This window comes from Elaeis guineensis, chromosome 5 (genome assembly GCF_000442705.2).
Source record: "Elaeis guineensis isolate ETL-2024a chromosome 5, EG11, whole genome shotgun sequence".
Taxonomy (NCBI): domain Eukaryota; kingdom Viridiplantae; phylum Streptophyta; class Magnoliopsida; order Arecales; family Arecaceae; genus Elaeis; species Elaeis guineensis.
The window spans coordinates 125,994,728-126,016,266 of record NC_025997.2 but is presented as its reverse complement, the minus strand read 5'-3'; the positions used below and the strand labels follow the sequence as shown (position 1 = coordinate 126,016,266).

Genomic DNA, 21,539 nt, shown 5'->3' with positions numbered 1-21,539 from the left:
CCCCTCTTGGGTTGCATAGCTGGGCAACAAGTGGTATCAGAGCCAGTGCTCTAGCCCTTCTTTGATCTAACAATCAAAGAGCCAAAGATCTATGGCAACCCATATTGGAACTTCTCTAGCTGAGGGGCAATCAACAAACCGACCTCCACTTTTCAATGGGTCTAATTACACCTATTGGAAAGCTCGGATGAAGATTTTCATACAAGCACTCGACTATGATATGTGGAGTATCATAGTGAATGGTCCTCACACACCCACCAAGATTATAGATCGTGAGGAGTCAACCAAACCCGAGAAAGAATGGGATGAGGTTGACAAGAAATTGGCACAATTAAATGCCAAAGCTATGAATGTTCTTTATTGTGCACTAGATGCTAGTGAATTTAATCGCATTTCTACTTGTGCATCTGCTAAAGAAATATGGAATAGGTTAGAAGTCACCCATGAGGGAACAAATCAAGTAAAAGAGTCTAAAATAAACATGCTTGTACATAAATATGAATTGTTCAAAATAGAGCATGATGAGTCCATAACTGCTATGTTTACTCGTTTTACTGATATAATCAATGGTTTAAAGAGTCTTGGCAAATCTTATACTAACAGTGAACTTGTAAGGAAGATTCTCAGGTCACTGCCAAGAACTTGGGAAGCCAAGGTGACTGCCATCCAAGAAGCAAAGGACTTGAACACTCTACCTCTAGAAGAGCTTCTTGGATCCTTGATGACTCATGAACTTAGCATGATGCAACATCAAGAGGATGAAATCAAAAAGAAAAGAACCATTGCCCTCAAATCCACAACTTCACCTGATTATGAAACAGATGACTCTGAAGATGAAGATCAGGATGAAGAGATGGCTCTCATCACCCGAAAATTCAAGAAGTTTCTAAGAAAAAGGAAACAGGGGATGAGAAAGAAATTTACAAAAGGGGATCAAAGCATAGAAAAGGAGAAAGATCAAACCCCTATATGCTATGAGTGCAAGAAGCCAGGACATTTCAGATCCGAATGTCCTCAATTGAAGAAAGGTCCAAAGAAATTCAAAAAGAAGGCAATGATGGCGACCTGGAGTGCGAGTGATGACTCAAGCTCCGACGAGGAAACCTCAACCGAACAAGCCAATCTGTGCCTGATGGCACATGAAAATGAGGTAACTTCTGAATCCACTAGTGAATTTACTTTTGAAGAATTGCATGAAGCTTTCTATGATTCAATTGATGAATTAAAGAAACTAGGGAAGAAAAACAAAGAGCTGAAATTGAAAAATCAGTCCTTAGTGAAACAAGCTGAAATTCTTTCAATTGAAAAATTCACATTGATTCAAGAAAATCAAAACTTTAAGGATGAAATTAACAGACTGAAATCTATAGTAGATAAGTTCACCTTAAGTTCAAACAAGCTAAATATGATCCTTGATAATCAGAAAGCTATATATGATAAGGCTGGACTTGGTTACAAACCCCTGAAGAAACAAAAACTTTTGAAGGATATTTATGCAAATTATTCAAACAAAAAGCCTACAAATATTACTTGTTTTAAATGTGGAAGAATAGGACATAAATCATACACATGTCTTATTAACAAATATGCAAACACAAAGAAAATATGGGTTCCAAAAGGAACCATTCTGACTAACCTGAAAGGACCCAAGAAAGCTTGGGTACCTAAGACAGAAACTTGATCTGTGCTTGCAGGTGTGTCTAGCATCCCAAGAAGGAAACAGGAAATGGTATCTTGACAGCGGATGCACGAGACACATGACTGGTGATGAATCACAATTCATCACGCTTGATGCTAAGGATGGAGGGATGGTCACCTTTGGAGATAATGGCAAAGGAAAGATCATCGGGATAGGTAACATTGGTATCACTCCCTCTAAATACATTGAGAATGTTTTACTAGTTAAAGGTTTAAAGCATAACTTACTTAGCATCAGTCAATTTTGTGATAAAGGAAACAAAGTCATTTTTGAATCTTCATAATTAAATCAAATCCTTTTAAATCTAAAAATTAGCATGTTCTAAAATTAGAATGATTAAAAATTTACATCAAACTGATATAAGGTTGTCCTGATATAGGGTTTACCCCCTATACTGTAAAGGTTGTCCTAGTTTGATGTGAATCAATTTTTGAAAAGATATTTTTAAAATATTTTAATTATTTTTTAGATATATATTTGATATGTGTAAATTTAGTTTTAGATCTGAAATTTGATGTATATGTGATGCATTTTTATTTAGATCTGAAACTACATATATTTGATATATGAATCATCTATTTGCATTGTGACTAGTCCTATCAACGATGGTATTAAATTTATAGGACATAGGCATGGCAATATTTATATGGAAGACTTGAATGATTAGATAATTTTTAAAGAAAACCCCCTATGAACTTTGGAAAGAAAGAAAATCAAATATTGCCTATTTTCATGTTTTTGGTTGCCGATGTTTTGTATTAAATAATGGCAAAGAAAAACTTGGTAAATTTGATGCAAAATCAGATGAAGCAATCCTTCTAGGTTACTCCTCCACTAGTAAAGCATTTAGAGTGTTCAACAAAAGAACCTTAGTAGTTGAGGAGTCCATACATGTTGTCTTTGATGAATCTAACGATCTTCCTTCAAGGAAGAATAAGGGTGTTGATGATGCAGATCCACTAATAGAAGGTATGAAGGAGATCACTCTAAAAGATTCAGCAACTCCAGAAGACAAGGATCAAGAAGATGAACAAAATGAGAAAGGTGAAGAAATTCAAGAACAACCTCAAGGTACAAATGACTTACCCAAGGAATGGAGGTATGTTCACAACCACCCTAAGGAATTAATTATCGGTGATCCTATGCATGGGGTAAAAACACGTTCTTCACTTAGAGATGTACTTAATCATTGTGCTTTTGTATCTCAACTTGAACCTAAAACTTTTGAAGAAGCTGAAAATGATCATAACTGGATTAATGCTATGCAAGAAGAACTCAGTCAATTTGAAAGAAATAATGTTTGGACCTTAGTGAAAAGACCTAAAGATTATTCAATAATTGGCACAAAATGGGTCTTTAGAAACAAATTAGATGAGCATGGAAATGTAATTAGAAATAAAGCAAGACTGGTTGCTAAGGGATATAATCAAGAAGAAGGAATTGATTTTGATGAAACCTTTGCACCTGTTGCTAGATTAGAAGCCATTAGACTTCTACTTGCTTATGCTTGCTTTATGAAATTCAAACTATTTCAAATGGATGTTAAAAGTGCATTTTTAAATGGATATATTTCTGAAGAAGTATATGTAGAACAACCCTCTGGATTTGAAAATCATGCTTTTCCCAATCATGTCTTTAGATTAAATAAAGCTTTATATGGTCTAAAACAAGCACCTAGAGCATGGTATGAAAGGCTAAGCAAATTTCTACTAAATAATGGTTTCTCAAGAGGCAATGTGGATACAACTCTATTTATTAAAAGAAACCAAAATGATATGCTAATTATACAAATTTATGTTGATGACATAATTTTTGGGTCTACTAATGAATCCCTTTGTCAAGACTTTGCTAAGCTTATGCAGGGAGAGTTCGAGATGAGCATGATGGGAGAACTCACCTTCTTCCTCGGACTCCAAATCAAACAATCAAAAGAGGGAATCTCCATCACCCAAAGCAAGTACACCAAGGAACTACTCAAAAGATTTGGAATGGAGAACTGCAAACCAATTGGCACACCAATGAGTCCCTCATGTAAGCTTGACAAGGATGATGAAGGTAAAAGCGTAGACTTAAAATACTATAGAGGTATGATTGGCTCATTATTATATTTAACTGCAAGTAGGCCTGATATCATGTTTAGTGTTTGCTTATGTGCAAGATATCAATCTAATCCTAAGGAATCTCATTTGAATGCTGTTAAAAGAATCCTTAGATACTTAAATGGTACACAAACTATAGGGTTATGGTACTCTAAGGACTCACAAATTAATTTGTTAGGATATTCTGATGCTGATTTTGCTGGATGTAAATTAGATAGAAAAAGCACAAGTGGAACTTGCCAATTTCTTGGAGTTAACCTAATCTCATGGTTTTGCAAGAAACAAAATTCGGTGGCACTGTCTACGGCTGAGGCCGAATACATTGCAGCCGGAAGTTGTTGTGCTCAAATCTTGTGGATTAAGCAACAACTCGAAGATTTTGGAATCAAACTTAATGAAACACCAATAAAATGTGATAATACAAGTGCTATAAATCTATCTAAAAATCCAATACAACATTCAAGATCTAAACATATTGAGATAAGACATCATTTTATAAGAGAACATGTTCAAAACAAAAATATAATTCTTGAATATGTTTGCACTGAAAATCAATTAGCTGATATCTTTACAAAGGCCCTTAGTGAGGAAAGATTCTGTGAAATTAGGAGAAATCTAGGAATTCTAGATCCATTTGTCTGAAATTTCTCAATTTCCAAAGAATAGATGTCAAAATCTCTTAGAGCTTAATTTTCAACATCTATCCTGGTCCCAAAAGCTCAGGTTTATCACTCTAAAAACTTATCATTGAGCAAAATTCTTTCTCCCAAAATTTTGAATTTTTCTGGAATTTATTTGCATTTTTCCTGATTTTCTGAACTTCATGAGTCGACCCCCATGAGTCGACTCAATGGCAAACTTGTAAATCCCACCAACTTCCATCGGGTTCATTGTTTTTAAAACGGGAAACCTGTTTATGAGACGACTCATCTTCTCGTCGTCTTCCTTCCGAAAGCCGTCCTCTCCAAACTTCTGTTTTGCTCCAAATCCAAGGATTAATTTCGAGGCAATTCTCCCTCCTCCTCTCCACCAAAAATCGCCACCTTGAAAAGGATTTTTCTGTGCTTTCTCGCAGTGTTAGGCGCGGGTGGAACGTGCCCTAGAACTTCACCGTTCATTCAAAATCCACTTCTTTTCTCCACCAAAATTCTTCTTTACTCTTTTGTGATCCCTCCTCCACTGAATTCAAGTCTTCTTGTCTGCTACCTTATTGGATATGGCTCCAAAGATGAAACTTCCCCAAAGAAGAAAATCAATCCGAGAGCCTGAGGAAATTGTCCGAAAGAAAAGGCATGCTCAGTCTTCCACTGTTCCCAATCCAGTTTCAGTACCTGCTCAAGGTCCCTCTCAACCCTCCATAAGCCCCAGTGTAAATCTTCTTTCTGATAGAAAAGTAGAAACCGGGAAAAATATAGATTTTCGGTTCTTTGAGAAAGAAGGCTTTACTTTTGCTACCAAGATCAAAAATCAAGGATGGGAACTTTATTGCTCTCTTAAGGAAGTCACCTATGTTGATCTAGTCAGAGAGTTCTACCAGAACCTAAATTATGGAAACGGGTCTGTGACTTCAACTGTAAAGGAGATTGACATCTGTTTGGATTCTAGGATATTGGGAGAGATACTTCAGTTGCCTAGTGAAGGATACTCATATATGAAACTCCCAATTAAAGAAGAAGGGATCAGAATTATCTTAGGAGAAGATTTTTCAGGAAGTTTAAACAGATTGGAAGCAAAGCTACTGTCCATTGAGATGAGGGTCCTGCATCAGATTGTGACAAAACTATTCTTTCCTAGGAGTGGTAGACATGACTTACTATCTGGCAGAGATGTATGTGTCATGTTTCATATCATCACTCAGACCCCCCTAAACCTCCCTACACTTATGATAGAGGCCATGAGAGAAACTTTGAACAGATCAAAGGCACACTTGCCTTATGGTATGGCCCTTACTAGAATTTTTAGGAGGTTTGGAGTTAGCTGTGAGGGGGAGACACCTACCAAGCTCTCACATGTGGACACTTTCAACCAACACAGCCTACACCGAATGGGAATTACAAAGACTGTTGGTGGTTGGATCAAGGGCTCTGAAGAAAGAGCTGAGGAGAGAGCTGAGGAAAGAGCTGAAGACAGAACTGAAGGCAGAGTAGAAGAAGAAGGTCCATCTTCTCCTGTACATGATTTCAGGGCAGCTTCACCAGATACCCAGTTCATTCATGATACTGAGGCTGGCCCTTCTGAGTTTACTAGGATGCCCACACCAGTGTATCAGCCAGAGAGCAGAGCACCTCCATCAGAGTTCAGACTGGCTGATGATCAGATCGAGCATATATCTCAGCGTGTGGCTTCTTTGTTGTCTAGCCAGTGGAGTAGTACTTCTTTTGCACCTGGAGCTACTTCTTCTGATCAGACCATTACTCCCCACATCTCCACTATATTTCAGATGATTTCAGATCAGTCCGTCAGGATACAGCAGCTTGAGGATACAGTCTGGAGACTTACTGGCAGAGTTCTTGACTTGCAGGGGCAAGTCCTTGCATTGGCCCATCCCCAGCCACAGGAGTCTACCATTGAGGTCACAGACCTCACTGCAGAGGCTGGCAGGCTCAGAGGAGCACTAGAAGGTGGATATGAGCTACTGAGGAAAGAGATCAGAGGATCGAGTGAGCATGCTACCACCCAGTTCACTGCTCTACTTCAATCTGTTTCCAGAGCACTGAACGTACTTGATTCTATTAGACTCACCATTTCTGTTCAGTCCCTAGCATCTCAGCGTTCTCAGCCACCCAGTTCATCTCGTTCTCCTACTCGTGGCAGAGGCAGACGGGGTAGAGGACGTACTTCTGATCCATCATCCCCTCACCCTATATCTGATGACTCTGATCATTGACTTATCTAGATCTTAGGAGTTAGTATCTTGTTCTAGGATCTATACCTTGGGGCCATGTATTGACATTTAGCTGGTTGAATTTTATGAAACAATTATGATATTAATGGAATCATCTTTTACCTATATTTCTACCTCTTTGTAATGATTATATTTTCAATCTCCGATACATCTGTTGAAATATTATCTTCTACTTATTGTTGTTTGCTATTGATAATTGCTATATTAAGGGGGAGCAAACATCTGTGAAAAACTCTAAAGAGGAAGAAATTAAAGAATATTTTCAGAAAAGGAAAAGAAAGAGTTAACTATGTTTGATGATGTCAAAAAGGGGGAGAAATTAAAATTAAACAAAAATTGAAATTAGACAAAAAGCAAAACCCTAAATTATGAGAAAAAGGGGGAGAAATTAAATTAAAACAAATATTGGAGAAATTAGACAAAAACAAGCATTGAAAGATTAAACAAAACTTTGAGAGATTTTGGTATCGAAATTTGGTATCAGATAGAGAAATTTGGTATCAGACAGAACTTTAATCCATCAAAAGAAAAATCATGAGTACAATGCAAATAAGTATTTTTTATATATATGCTCTGATATTCAAACTTGCTTTTGAAATTTTACTCACCTTGAGACATCAATAAGAAATTTGTTTTACTCTGATTCATCCTACAATTTCTTTCAACTTGATCTGATACATGATAACATTTGATCCGATACAGTGTGAAGGTTTCTCTAAAATATTATAACATTTGCTCGGATACTATATGAAATTTTCTCTGATACATTAAAAATTTTCTTGCTCTGATACATTATAAAATCTTTTCTGATATCATTGTAAAAATTATTTTTGCTCTGATACATAGAAAAAGTTATTTATCTTCTCTTGCTCTGAAATATCTTGAACTCAAAATGATCTAATACCCTTTTCAAATCTTTAAGAAAATGGACAAACTATTTTTGCATTTATATTACATGCCAAAAGAATCATACTCTTTTCAAGCATATACACCCATAATGGATTCTTTTGAAATTAATGCATTAACATAAATATTTTTGTTCATATGTTTTGTCATCATCAAAAAGGGGGAGATTGTTGCTCCTAGATTGATTTTGATGATTACAAAGCAGATTGAAGGGATACAAACAATTGAAAAAGTCCTTATGCTCTTCAAGGGCAAAATCGTAATTTTGCTAAAATCCTGATTTGATAATATCATTTGGTAGAACAAATGATTTGAAATCTATTGGTGAAAATTTTATTGTGTTTGGACTAATATTTTTGAAGTTATGAAGGTTTGAAGTGCATGAGTCGACTCATGAGTCAACTCATGGCACTATGAGCTGAATGGCACGAAAAAAAATTCCCATGGCACGCTGGATTTTTGGCTTGGCACGACCTGTGAGTCGACTCATGAGTCGACCCACAAGGCATGAGTCGACTCATGAGTCGACCTCTGCTGATTTGAGCCGAAAAATCCAGAAATCAGATCTTCTGGTTTGTTGCAACAGAAGTCGACTCATGAGTCGACTCCTGAAGCATGAGTCGACTCATGAGTCGACCCCTGCGACGGGAAATGTCAGCAACGGCTATTTTTTTGCCCATTTTAATTGCCATTTATGCTTCCTAAAAATCCTCTAACGGCTCTTTATCTGCCTAAATTGTTTTCTCTTGCTTCTAATGCTACAAAATGCTTTAAATGATGAAAGAAATTGCAGATTAAATAGCGGATCAAACGTGAAATCAAGAAAAAGAAGAAAAGAGAGGAAAAAGAGAAGAACAGAAGAGAGGATCCGAAATTTGCAAGAAAAAGCCTGAGATCAACGAAATATCCATAGAGAAAAAGAGAGAGGATCCACAATATACCAGAGAGATTGTGAAAGAGAAAAGGAAGATCTTTCAAGGAGAGAATTCTTCACGCCTATCGTTTCAACCTTGATCTAGAGATCGTTCAAAGCTTTCAAGAGATCTTCAATCAACAATCAACCTCTTCTCAAGCGTTCAACCGTTCATTCATCTTGAGAAAATCTGAAAAAGGGGTTCTTCATTTGAGTAAAGCTTTTATTGTTATATTTGCTCATTTAAGGAGCTGTTATTGTATTCATCTGTGCTCTAAATATTCTTACTCTTTGTGAGTTTTTGCTCTTGTTTTTGGAGGATTTCCAAAACAAGGAAAGGTTGATCCGAACCTGAAATCGGAGTGTTTTGGGTTGGCTTGTACCCGGGAAACAAGTGTTCTAGCTTGGGATAGCTAGGGTCGGAGTTTCCGACGTCTTGTGATCTAGCTTGGGATAGCTAGGGTCGGAGTTTCCGACGTCCTGTATTCTAGCTTGGGATAGCTAGTGTCGGAGTTTCCGACGTTTTGTATTCGGGTTGAATACAAAGGATAGTGGATTAAAATTCCCAAGTGGGATCTTGGGGAGTGGACGTAGGTGCAAGGTTAGCACCGAACCACTATAAATCCTTGTGTTTGTGGTGTGCTTTATCGCTTTATCTTATTTCTTTATTATATCCTTGCAATACTGCTTTAGTTAATTAATATTGATTTAAAGCCATTGTTTTGTTTTTCATAAGTCATTTGTTGGGCTTAAAATTTTTAGAAACCCAATTCACCCCCCCTCTTGGGTTGCATAGCTGGGCAACAGTGGTCCTCCTTCCCCTTCTTGCTTTCTTCCCTCCTTTCCTTTCTTTCGGTTCCTGCACAATGACCAGGAAACCGACTCAGGGAGCTCGGTCGGGGAACCCGACCGACGACACCCGATCGGCTCCGGAAGATGAGGCCTCCTCGCTTTCGGGGCCGAACGTCGATCAGCTTCGGGAGCACTATCGCATCCCGGAGCAGTTTCGGCTCTATGCTCCAGGGGCCGGCGGTCGGGTCAACAACCCTCCGCCCGACGACCTGGGGCTGTATGTTGAGGACCTTCGTGCGGGTCTTCGACTTCCGATTCCGGAGTTCGTCCGGAATCTGCTTGATTACTACGGACTCTGTCCGGCGCAACTGGCGCCGAACTCTGTCCGGCTAATCATTTCTTTCGCGCTGTTGTGTCAGCTCTTGCCGACCAACCCCCGCGTTTCCCTCTTCCGGGCCTTCTTCGTGCTCCGACCCCACCCTAAGGCCCGAGGGTGGTGGCTCTTCAACCCCCGGAAGGGTCTTGCCTTCATAACCGGTCTTCCATCGTCTATTCATGGATGGAAGAACCAGTTTTTCTTTGTTTCCTCTTCCTCCTCTTGGGGCTTTCCTTCTCGCTGGGGTGTACCCCGAACTGAGGCCAACGACAACAGTCGGGTCGACGTGGACGACCGGGAGGACTTCCACCGACTCAAAGACATGTTGGTCCCGAAGCAGAGGGAGCTTGTTACCGAGCAAGCTCTCTATGATGCCGGCCTGAGTCTGGTCCCCCGAATAGGTATCGCCCGATTCCTCAGCTTTTCTTTTTGTTCGGCTTTAGGGTAGTTCTGGTCCGGCCTTTAACATTGGTCGGTTTTGCAGGGACACCGCCGAGGATGAGGCCGACCGACGCCGAAATTCGTCAGTTTGCCGCCGCGAGGAAGAGGCCAGCGTCGGGGGCAGGCCCTTCGCGCCCTTCCAAGAGACCAGCCCCAGTCCCGCCAACCGGGGAAGCGTCGGCGACCGAGGGGTCGGAGCCGATTATAGCCCTCGCGGCTCCGACCGTCCGAGTCGAGGAGAGGCCGACCGAGGAAGTGGCCGAAGGAGTGTCGGCGGTTTCGCCGCCGCGGGTGGAGCCGGATGACGTTCGGGAAGCCGAACATCGTCCAGAGGCGTCCGCTGACGCAACAGGGGGCGGCGGGTCGAACTCCAGCGTCCCATCGCTGCCAACCCCGTCGGTCGGGGCAGCTGATCGGGGGAAAGCTCCGATGGAGCCCTCGGAGGAGGAGAGATCAATGCCCCCCAGCGCATACTACCCCGAGGGTGCATCGGCCTTGGCCGACCACAACCTTGCGAGGAGGTTGTGCCAGGGGATCCTCCTCCCTACCGACGTTCAGTCGTTGCGATCTCGGCAGGTGACCGAGATGCTGTCGCGGTTCTACCCGTCGATGGTGGAGGTAAGCTTCGCGTCACCTTTTCCCTTAAAAATTTTTGCTTGCCACATAATTCTGACAAAGCTTTTTTCCGTCGGCAGCTGATCTTCACCATGTTCGAGTTGGAGGCCGGATATCGAAGGTTCGGCGACGTTCGGGCAGCCTTCAAGGAAAGGTCGGCGGCGGCCGAGGCCGAAAGAACGATGCTAGTCGACCAACTACAGGAGTCGGTCGACCGGGAGGCCAAGTTGACGGACGAGGTCTCCCGGCTTATGGCCGAACTGAAGTCGGCCAAGAAGGAGGCCAAGCACAAAGGTCGGGTCGTGCGTCGTCTTCGATGCGAACGGGACAGTGCCACCTCCGAACTCCAAGGGGAACGCGAGCAACTTCGGGTCAGCCTGGGGAAGCTCGCGGAAACCGAAGAGGACTTGTCCATCGCCCAAATCGATGCCGAAATTGCTAGGGCCGAGGCGGAGTTGGCGAAGGAGGAGCTGGCCCACATTGAGGACGAGGCACGGTCGGCGAGGGAGTCAGCCGATCGTGCGGTTGAGGACTTCCGGGCTTCCGACCGGTTCAAGGAGGAGATGCTCGAGTCGGGCTTCGCCTCCTACCGGGTCGGGTTCGAAGATGGTCGGGATGCCGTCCATGCCTTGTACCCGGAGGTGGACGTCAGCCGAGTCGCGCCGCTACTCGCCGAAGAGGAGGGAACCGAAGAGGAGGCCGACCATCTGTCGGGAGGCATCATCCCAACGGAGGAAGCCGTTCCGGAACAGGAGCCGATCGGAGGTCCCTTGCCGACTGAAGGACATCCTTCTGCCGCCGACCCAGCGCCGCTTATGGTCGAGACGCCGATTCTTCCCGATCCTCCGTCGGTCGAAGAGATTATCCAGGACGAATGATCGGTCCAGCCGACTGTCTTCCTTTTGTTTCTTTTTGAAGATACATGTAATCGGCTTCGGCCCGACTTTGTAATTTCTTTTAATCAATGAATGAAATTGTCTTCTCTTTTGCTTCTTGTTTGTAATGTTTCTTATCGCTGTAATGTCGAACCCTAGTCGCCAACTTAGAGAAGTCGCCAACTCGGGTAAGTCGGTAGGACTTAACCGGCTTGCACAGCTCCGAAGTAGCTTGCGTCCCGACTTTAGGTCGGTTTTCAATAATTGTAGTCGCTATTCGGGCGCATCTGTTAAGTCGGGATCCGATCGAACCTGGTAAGGTTCGGTAGTCGGACTTCCGTAGACGCGTTCAGTCGAACATCGACCGGCGCAGTGCCGGGGGAGCGAGAGTAAGTCGGATCCCCAAGCTCTTGCATCGGGTTCTCATGTCCTTTGACAGACGGTGGCGAACCGAGTGTCGTTCAGCCGGCCGCAGGTCGGTCGGCGAGTAGTGGGTGCGACTAAGGTCGCGTCATGTGATAGACGGTGGTAAGCCGAATATCCCTCGACCGGCCGTAGCCTGGTCGGAATGTCGCGGCAACAGCCGCGTGGGCTTTTAGCCTTTCTTCGGTCGGGGCCCGATCGATCAGTCGGCCGATGGATTCTGCCCGAAAATTCGACCGTAGAAGGAGTACAAACTCCCGTCATCGTAGATGCATCGGTCCGAGTAAGGGGCCGATGTGTCGTCGGTTCCAGGTCCGCGTCGATGCGTCGGGGCTGAGCGCCGATCAGTAGTCGAAGAGTTAGAACTCCGATTTTTCAAACTGAACTTGTATTCCGATGATTGAATTACAGAATTCACTGGTAATACAGCTTCAAGTTGTCGGCGTTCCAAGTCCGGGGAATGGTTTTTCCCTCAAGGGTTTCCAGCCGATAGGCTCTCGGCCCGAAGGTGTCAGCAACCTTGTAGGGTCCTTCCCAGTTGGGAGCCATCTTCCCTTGGTCCAAGGGCTTCGACACCTCCGCCTTCCTCAAGACTAGGTCGCCAGGTTTAAAGAGCTTTGGTCTGACCTTGGCGTTGTAGTACCGGGCGACCCTCTGTCGGTATGAGGCCATTCGGATTTGAGCCTCATTTCGCAGTTCGGGGAGGAGGTCTAGGTCGGCCCTCCGACTTTCGGAGTTGTCCGGCTCGCGGTACTGCTCGACCCTTGAAGATGGCAGGCCAATCTCGAGCGGGATCATAGCTTCTGTCCCGTAGGCCAAACTGAACGGCGACTCCCCGGTCGGGACACGGGGGGTCGTTCGGTAAGCCCATAGGATGGAGCCCAGCTCGTCGACCCAGAGACCTTTGGCTTCGTTCAGTCGGGTCTTGAGTCCATGGAGCAAGGTTCGGTTCGTCACCTCGACCTCGCCATTGGACTGTGGGTGCCCGACTGAAGTTAGTCGATGACGGATGTGGAACCTGGCGCAGAAGTCCTTGAAGTCTTGGTTGTCGAATTGCCGTCCGTTGTCGGTGATGATGGTGTGCGGCAATCCGAACCTGAAGATGATGGACTTTTGGACGAAGTCCTCCATCTTTCGCTCGGTGATCTACGCCAAAGGCTCGGCCTCGACCCACTTCGTGAAGTAGTCGATGGCGACAACGATGAACTTCCTTTGGCCCGACGCCGGTGGGAAGGGGCCGAGAATATCGACTCCCCACTGAGCGAAGGGCCACGGAGCGACAATGGGAGCGATTTGGCTGGCCGGTTGGCGCTGAATATTGGCATACTTCTGGCATGGCTCGCACCTTCGGACCAACTCTGCCGCATCCTTTCTCATGGTCGGCCAGTAGTAGCCCTGCCGCAAGACCTTGAAGGCTAAGGACTTGCCCCCCAAGTGATTCCCACAAATTCCTTCGTGAACCTCTCGGAGAGCGTAGTCGGCGTCGGTTGGTCCCAAACACCTGAGCAGAGGGAGGGAGAACGACCTCTTGTAGAGTCGGCCGTCCATGATCACATATTGTGACGCCGACCATCGGAGTCGCTTGGCCTCCGCGGGATCTTTGGGACTGGTCCCGTCGGACAAGTACCGGACGATCGGGTCCATCCAACTTGGTTCGGACGTTAGCTGCTGCACTTCTTCGACCCGATCAATGCTCGGCTGTTGGAGGTTTTCGACAAACGTCCGACCCAAAGAATCATAGGCCGACGTTGCCAATCTGGAGAGAGCATCGGCACGGGCGTTCTCCGTCCTGGGGATGTGGGAGATCTCGAAATACTCGAGGCGGGCCACGAGATCCTTTACCTTCTGAAGATACTTGATCATGGTCGGATCTCGCGCCTCGAAGTCGCCCTTGACCTGCCCCACGATCAGCTGAGAGTCGGAGAATGCCCGGAGGCTGTCGACGCCCAATTCCTTCGCCATCCTCAAGCCCGCGAGGAGTGCCTCGTATTCGGCTTGATTGTTGGAGGCCTTGAAGTCGAACCGGAGGGCGTATTCGGTGACTACCCCGTCCGAGTTCGTGAGCAGGAGCCCGGCCCCGCTTCCCTGAGCGTTGGAGGCTCCGTCGATGTGAAGTACCCAGGTGGAGATCGGGTCCCGCTCAGAGACCGAATCTCGTCCCGGGCCTTCAGCTCCCGACCTTTTGTCGGTCGTCGGGCATTCGGCGATGAAGTCGGCCAAGACCTGAGCCTTCAAGGCAGGCCTTGGTCGGTACTGAATGTCGAACTCGCTAAGCTTCATTGCCCACTTAGCGAGTCGTCCGGATGTGTCGGGTCGGCGCAGTACGGCCCTCAGGGGCTGGTTGGTGAGTACCACGATGGCGTGGGCCTGGAAGTATGGGCGGAGCCGTTGCGCGGAGACGGTCAGGGCGAAGACCATCTTTTCCGTCTCCGAGTATCTGGCTTCGACGTCGTGGAGCACTTTGCTGATGTAGTAGATGGGCTGATGGGTTCGGCACTCGTTTTCCCGAACGAGCACCGGACTGATCGCCTCAGAAGATGTGGCCAAGTAGAGATACAAGGTCTCCCCGACCTGCGGCTTTACGAGCAGCGGCGGGGAAGCCAGGTACTTTTTCAGGTCTTCAAAGGCCTGTTCGCACTCATCCGATCAAGAGAAACCATTCGCCTGGCACAAGGTTTTGAAGAACGGGAGGCACCTTTCAGCTGATCGGGAAATGAATCGGCTAAGAGCGACGATTCTCCCGTTCAGTTGTTGGACCTCCTTCTTGGTGTTCGGATGACGCATGGCGAGGATCGCCTTTATCTTCTCAGGGTTGGCCTCGATCCCTCTCTGAGAAACGAGGAATCCGAGGAACTTCCCCGAGGTCACCCCGAAGGCGCATTTGGTCGGATTGAGCTTCATTCGGTGTCGTCGAAGGGTGCGGAAGGTCTCCTCGAGATCCTGAACATGGTCCGGGATCTGCGTGCTCTTCACCAGCATGTCGTCCACATACACTTCCATGTTGCGGCCGATCTGGTCTTTGAAGACCTTATTGACGAGTCGCTGGTAGGTGGCACCGGCGTTCTTCAATCCGAAGGGCATCACCCTGTAGCAGTAGAGGCCCTTGGGGGTCACGAACGCGGTGTGCTCCTCGTCTTCAGGCGCCATCCGGATCTGATTGTACCCGACGAAGGCGTCCATGAAGCTGAGCAGTCGAAATCCGGACGTCGCATCCACCAGCTGGTCGATCTTTGGGAGTGGAAAGCTATCCTTCGGGCATGCTCGGTTGAGGTCGGTGTAGTCGATGCAGATCCTCCACTTCCCGTTGGCTTTCTTGACCATGACGACATTGGCGAGCCAATCGGGATACGTGGATTCCCGAATGAAGCCCGCTTCGAGCAGCTTGTCCACTTCCTCGTCGATGGCCTTCTGCCTTTCTGGGGCGAAGGACCTTTTCTTCTGCCTCACCGGTTTCACCGTCGGATCGATGTTGAGTCGGTGAGTCATTGTTTCCGGAGGGATGCCCGACATATCTGCTGCCGACCATGCGAATATGTCGGCGTTGGCCGTCAGGAGCTCCGCCAGTCGGTGGCGTTCGGCGTCGGACAATTGAGATCCGATCCAAACTTTTCTGTCGGGATTTTCTCCTATCGGGATCGCCTCGAGCTGCTCGGCCGGCGAACCCCGCTCTTCCTCCTCCCGTTGATCCAGTTTGTCGATTGTCAGGGGATCCTTTGTCTCGTTGCTTTGGGCGGAGATTTGAAAGCATCGTCGGGCGAGCTGTTGATCTCCGCGCATCTCCCCGACTCCGTTTCTGGTCGGGAATCGAACAAGGAGATGGTACGTCGAGACGATCGCCCTGAGGGCGTTCAGTCCGGGTCGCCCGAGTATGGCATTGTAGGCCGAAGGGACTTGGACGACCGCGAAGATGAGGGAGACCGTGCTTTGCCGTGGTTCGGTACCGACCGTCACGGGCAGGGTGATTTCTCCTTCTGTCGCGACGGTGTCTCCGGCAAAGCCGATCAAGGGCGTGGAGACCCCACTAAGTCGATCCGTCGGTAGTCGCATTCGGGAGAAGGTCGAGTAAAACAAAACATTTGTCGAACTTCCATTATCAACAAAAAATTTGTTTTACATCGTAATTGGCTATTGTCGCCGACACAACAACAGCGTCGTCGTGGGGAGCCTGGATGCCCCGAACGTCGTCTTCCGCGAAGGTGATTACGTCGTTCGGTCGTGGCTTTTTCGTCGGCTCCCCCCTGTAGACGTCCCCGATCCCAGCCGCTTGGAAATCATGTTGATGACTCCGGCCGTCGGCTGGTTAGTCGGTGCCTCTTCAGTCGGCTGGGGGCGTCGATCGGCAGTCGGTCGGGTCGGCGGACCCTTTCGAAACTTGCCGAGATACCCTCGGCGGATGAGATTTTCGATCTCGTCCTTCAACTGGATGCATCGCTCGGTGTCGTGGCCGTGGCTCCGATGGAACCGGCAGTACTTCCGATGGTCGAGGCCCTTTGCCTTCAGAGGCGGAGGCCGTCGCAGGTATTCCTTCCCTTCGATCTCCATCAAGATCTGCGCACGGGGAGCGGAGAGAGGAGTGTAGGAGTCATACCTGGGACGCACCGACCTCGGAGTCTGTCGGCGGGGTGATTTTTGGATCTGTCGGGGTGGAGAAAGCCGACTACCGGCCGGGGGCCTGCTTGGTTCGGCGGGCTCCCGACCTTTTCTTCGCTTCTCCTTCGGACCCCTGGGCTCGACCAAGCGTCGGTCGGACGCTCCTTCGTCCGCGCGCATATACTTGTATGCGCGCTCCAGTAGCTCGGCGTATGTTCGGGGGAGGGTCTTATCCAGAGAATAAGTAAATCGGGACGACCTCAGGCCCCTCTTCATGGCTGAAACCGCCATGTCTTTGTTGAGGTCCCGGACCTCGAGCGTGGCAGCGTTGAATCGCGCCACGAAGTGTCGGAGCGTCTCGTTTTCCCCCTGCTTGAGGGAGAAAAGGCTATCCGACGTTCGCGGCGGCTTTCGGCTGGTGCTGAAATGGGCCACGAACGAGTGCTCGAGCTGCGCGAAGGAATGGATACTGCCCGATCGAAGATCGGAGTACCAAGCCCTGGCAGCCTTGCGAAGTGTGGCGGGGAAGCCGATGCAAAAAAGAGCGTCGGTTGCCCCTTGAATTGTCATGAGAGCTTTATAGCTCTCGAGGTGGGTCGACTGGGTCGGTGGAGCCGTCGTAGGGCTCCACGTGCGGCATCTTGAACCGACTGGGAATCGGCTCGTCGAGGACCAGTCGGGAGAGAGGTTGGGCGGTCTGGAAGTCGACGTCGTTCGAAGACTTCTGGCCGTCCATCTGCAGTTGGGCGAGTCCGGCGGTCGATCTCCTCGAACCGTCGCTCGTAGTCGTCCGCTCGTCGATGCTGGGAGACCCCAGGAGTGGAGCCTCCGGAAGACTCTGAAGGAGAGGCCAACGGTGTGCGCGGCCGCTTTTCCTTCCTCGCCCGTTCCAACGGGGAAGGAGAGGCCGCTGGGACCGTCGGTCGTCGCGCCGAGGTCGACCCTCCTCCTCCCCGTGGGAGCGCTGTTGGGAGTGCTCGCCTGGAGGCGGCAGGGGTCGGCGCGACCGTCGGCGGCTGCTTCTGGAAGGCATAGGCCGGGCCGCCGGTTGTTGCTGGAGGCTTTTGACTGCGTCGGTTAGTACGGTCATCTGCCGTACAATGGCCGCAATCTGCGCCTCCGTAGTCACTGCAGGGCGCGGAGAGCTAGGCTCCGCCGCCGGTGGTGGAGGAGAGGCCTCTTCCCGGCGGGAAGAATGCCTTGCCGACCCAGTGATTCTCGATCGTTGAGCTCTTGTCTTTGTCATGTTGATCCCCTACCTGGCGCGCCAATCTGTTGCGGCCAATCGCCTCGTCGCCCGATCGTCGGGAAGCGTGCACCTGCAAAAGGAAGTCCGCACTGACCGGAGGCGGCTCCGGCGGGGACCCTCCGACGGTCAAGTCGGCATCGGGGGCTTCGAGCCCGAAAGTCCCATACCGGAAGTTTACAAAAGAGGCTACTGCTTAAGTATTGCCAGCCTCCCTCTCCCACGTGAGGCGCCTTTTGCGGGGCAAACCGTGAGGGGCGGGGTGTTAACCGGGTCAAAGGCCTGGGCCCCGTTCCAGAGCGGACAATACCTCACGATTGGTGAGGGGCGATGGGTTGGTACGACTTGGGTAGTAGTGCTCTAACAGTGGCGCCGTCTGTGGGAACCCGTCCCCCGTCCGCGCAGTAGCCTCCTTTGCAGGGGGGCTTCTGTTGTGGGCGGGCATCGGGGGCTTCGAGCCCGAAAGTCCCATACCGGAAGTTTACAAAAGAGGCTACTGCTTAAGTATTGCCAGCCTCCCTCTCCCACGTGAGGCGCCTTTTGCGGGGCAAAACCGTGAGGGGCGGGGTGTTAACCGGGTCAAAGGCCTGGGCCCCGTTCCAGAGCGGACAATACCTCACGATTGGTGAGGGGCGATGGGTTGGTACGACTTGGGTAGTAGTGCTCTAACATCATCTAATCCCAGGCCTTCCTAATGTAAGTTGCATGGTTATCTGAAGACACCTTTTAATATGTCGAAGTGTAAAGAGGGCAAGTGGTGTTTTTGTACCCCTCCATCTCCATAGAAGAGCCTCGCGGATCATTAGCTTGGCATGAGCCTTGCAGGTCATCTGTGTTTGGCATGGATAACATCCCATGACACAAACACAATTCCAGAAACAGCCATCTCTATGTCTCCATATAAACTCAGATCCTTGGACAACTGTTTTGTTGGTTGTCAACTGCTCAGGCGTCAACCATCTCAACACAAGACAGATGGAGACTTGGAGAGTCATTCCTTTTTGCAACCAACAAAAGGACCAGTTTTAACATTCTGGAGCTGAGAGAAGTAATTGAGACGAGGTGGCCCTGTTTGGGAGGTGAACAGAGATTAGCGATAACCAAAAAAAAAAGGAGAATCATTAGGATTTCGGGGAGATGAAACGGGAATTGGAGCTGCTATGGGCAGAGAGTCCTGGCTCTTTCCCCCGCTTCCTCCTAGGGTGATTTTTTCCATACTTTGATGGTAAGCGGCATACGAGTTCTTCTTTCTTATCAGAGACTCAGTCGCTAAAAAGGTGGCAACTGCGGGTCCTTCCCCAAATTACTCTCTGAATCGAAAATTCTATGGTCACGCCCAACAAAGATAACCACACCGGGACGCCCCACTCCAACCCCTTTTTGTTTTACCAAAAAAAAAAAAAAAAAAAAATGGCAACTGCCGACATAGTTTGTCGGCATTGTCATCGATAAAATCATTGTAGTAGTTCGCACTCTCGAATACGAGTACCGTGAGCCTCTGTAATGGGGATCAAATCTAGGTTAAGACCGTGCTTGTTGAAGTTACATGCATAGCTTGCAAATAAGAGCGAGTAGGCAAAGACACAGATTCAGAAGTTTCAGAATCAATGGGCCTCCCTTAGGATCATGCAGAATAGAAACAAAGCTTTTCTCATAGAAAAGGGGGAGAGACCTTCTGAACAACTCCAGGCTTTTGGAAGTGCACCACCCAATAGCTGAACCCAGACCTAGCAAAAAGGGCTACCACCAATAAAGCCAGACCCAGTAAAGACACGGGCTAGTTTTTGGCGTTTGTTCAGATGCAATGCTAGCAATATGCTTTCTGACACAAAAGACACGTAACAACTTTCGCGTGTTTTGGCACGTACAAAACATAGCACGCAACTAGATTATTAATCAGTTTATATAAAAGCTTTTTCAGTGTTGCAAAAATATAATTGTGGACGGTTGGTTACGTCTGAGGGGTTAAAAATGGATGAAACCAAGCCTGATGATCCGATATGTCATGAGACGGGGAGGTGAACGAGGAATCCATGAGTAGAGAATATCTGGTTTCAAACAAAGTGTTCCAGCAAACACAATCTCAATCTTTCCAGTAACACCAGTTTATTATCAAAATCAATTGAGAATTATAAACCAAAACGCGATACAGCAAATCAACAGCACAGGTTGTCACGCCCAGCCCGGTTTCTAGAAAATGCTAAGAAATTGAGAATTCAAACTAAAAACAGGATACAAAAAAAAACCAACAACACAATTTGTGTTCCTAGAAAATGCTTTGTAGCTCCAAATGGCTTCAGGCACACAACATCAATCTGAAAAAGAATACCAGGGCCAACAAATCCAAATTCAATTCAGAGTGCATCCAACGATAATTCGCATGCCACAAACACCAATATAACAACGATATTTGCTAGGTTGAATGTCAAAAAATAAAATAATATCGCCATATATGAAGGTGTTCCCCGAGATAGAGACGATAATGTCAGCATTACCTGAAGCCCATGACACCTCTATAAGATTGATATAAAGTATATTGAGTAGATCCATAACCCAAAAAAGAGTAGGAAAAGGAAGATGAAATAAAAAAATCTAACCACTAACAAAATCACGCCTTAGCAACAGCCCCCAAATTGGAAACTGGCCAGGATCTTCAATGGAAGGTGCAGGAGTGACACGTCCACGACCTCCAAAACCACCTTTAAATCCACCACGTTCTCCACGACCACGGCCTCTACCACCACCACGTCCACGAGAGCAGATGGAGACCCCGCATACCTCTCGCCCTCCACAGGCTTCAGGAACTCATTTATGCTCACTGACTGCAAGTATGAACAAAAAAGGGTCATATCACATTACTGGTCACACCTTGCTGTCATCACCTAAACGTCGATTAGCATTATCGACACCAGGCAACTCTTTGCAGACAGAAAAATTCTTGAACCCACAATTCCATTTAATAATACAAGCTTATATGAAAATTGCGGAGCAGGTAATCTTATCAACTATCATCACTGGAACCAATACAACACAAAAAAAATGCTAGGATATCTACACACACACTTTACATAAGAAGGTAGCAGACCATATCACAATGTACATAAAGCCTACTGTGTTCCACCTAATTTCCATTTTGTTAATCTTCATTTCAACACTAATGTCACTTTATCCAAAACATCTAATGCTAGGAAGGCTCTTCAAAGGTCACTTTCAAAGCACTAGAGACCACCAGTAAACACTCCATGATAGCAAGAGAATGGTGAAAAAATTGAAAAATACTATCACAATCCTTGATTCATTTTAAATTATTCTTTCTTTTTTTTTCCTGCTATCTTTATAGCTCAATTTCCTCTCTACTTCCTAAGGATGGTCAAAACTTCCATTGAGAGAAGGATCGATGAAAAATATCAATCATTAAACAACTAAACCAAATAAATCAGCCAAGGAAGAATTTAAACTATCTCAGACAGCATCCTAGATTAATCAAATATGGTGTTAGCTGTGACATAAGAATAGCTAGCTTCTCTCTCTCTCTCTCCTCTTCTCTCTCTATATATATATTATATATATATATATACAATATATTCCACTTAAATCAAATAATCTGTCTTATATAACATAGTATTGACATTTGATAGCATTTCTTGGCAGCGAACCAA

General features: G+C 46.9%; 1 protein-coding gene and 1 long non-coding RNA gene across 2 annotated transcripts in view; both read right to left on the bottom strand.

The window, feature by feature from the left end:
• Positions 1–3,534: 3,534 nt before the first annotated feature.
• The window catches only part of LOC114914209 (auxin transporter-like protein 2), a 26,738-nt gene continuing 8,733 nt past the window's right edge, over positions 3,535–21,539 (bottom strand). The window contains exon 3 of the transcript XR_012141669.1: positions 3,535–3,695. The gene's annotated coding sequence lies outside the window, so the exon portion shown is untranslated. The remainder of the gene's footprint in view (positions 3,696–21,539) is intronic.
• Positions 20,197–20,909, bottom strand: LOC140857863 (uncharacterized). Its single transcript, XR_012141258.1, has 2 exons — positions 20,478–20,909; positions 20,197–20,375 (listed from the first exon to the last, which is right to left on the bottom strand). It is a non-coding gene; the product is annotated as an uncharacterized lncRNA (long non-coding RNA).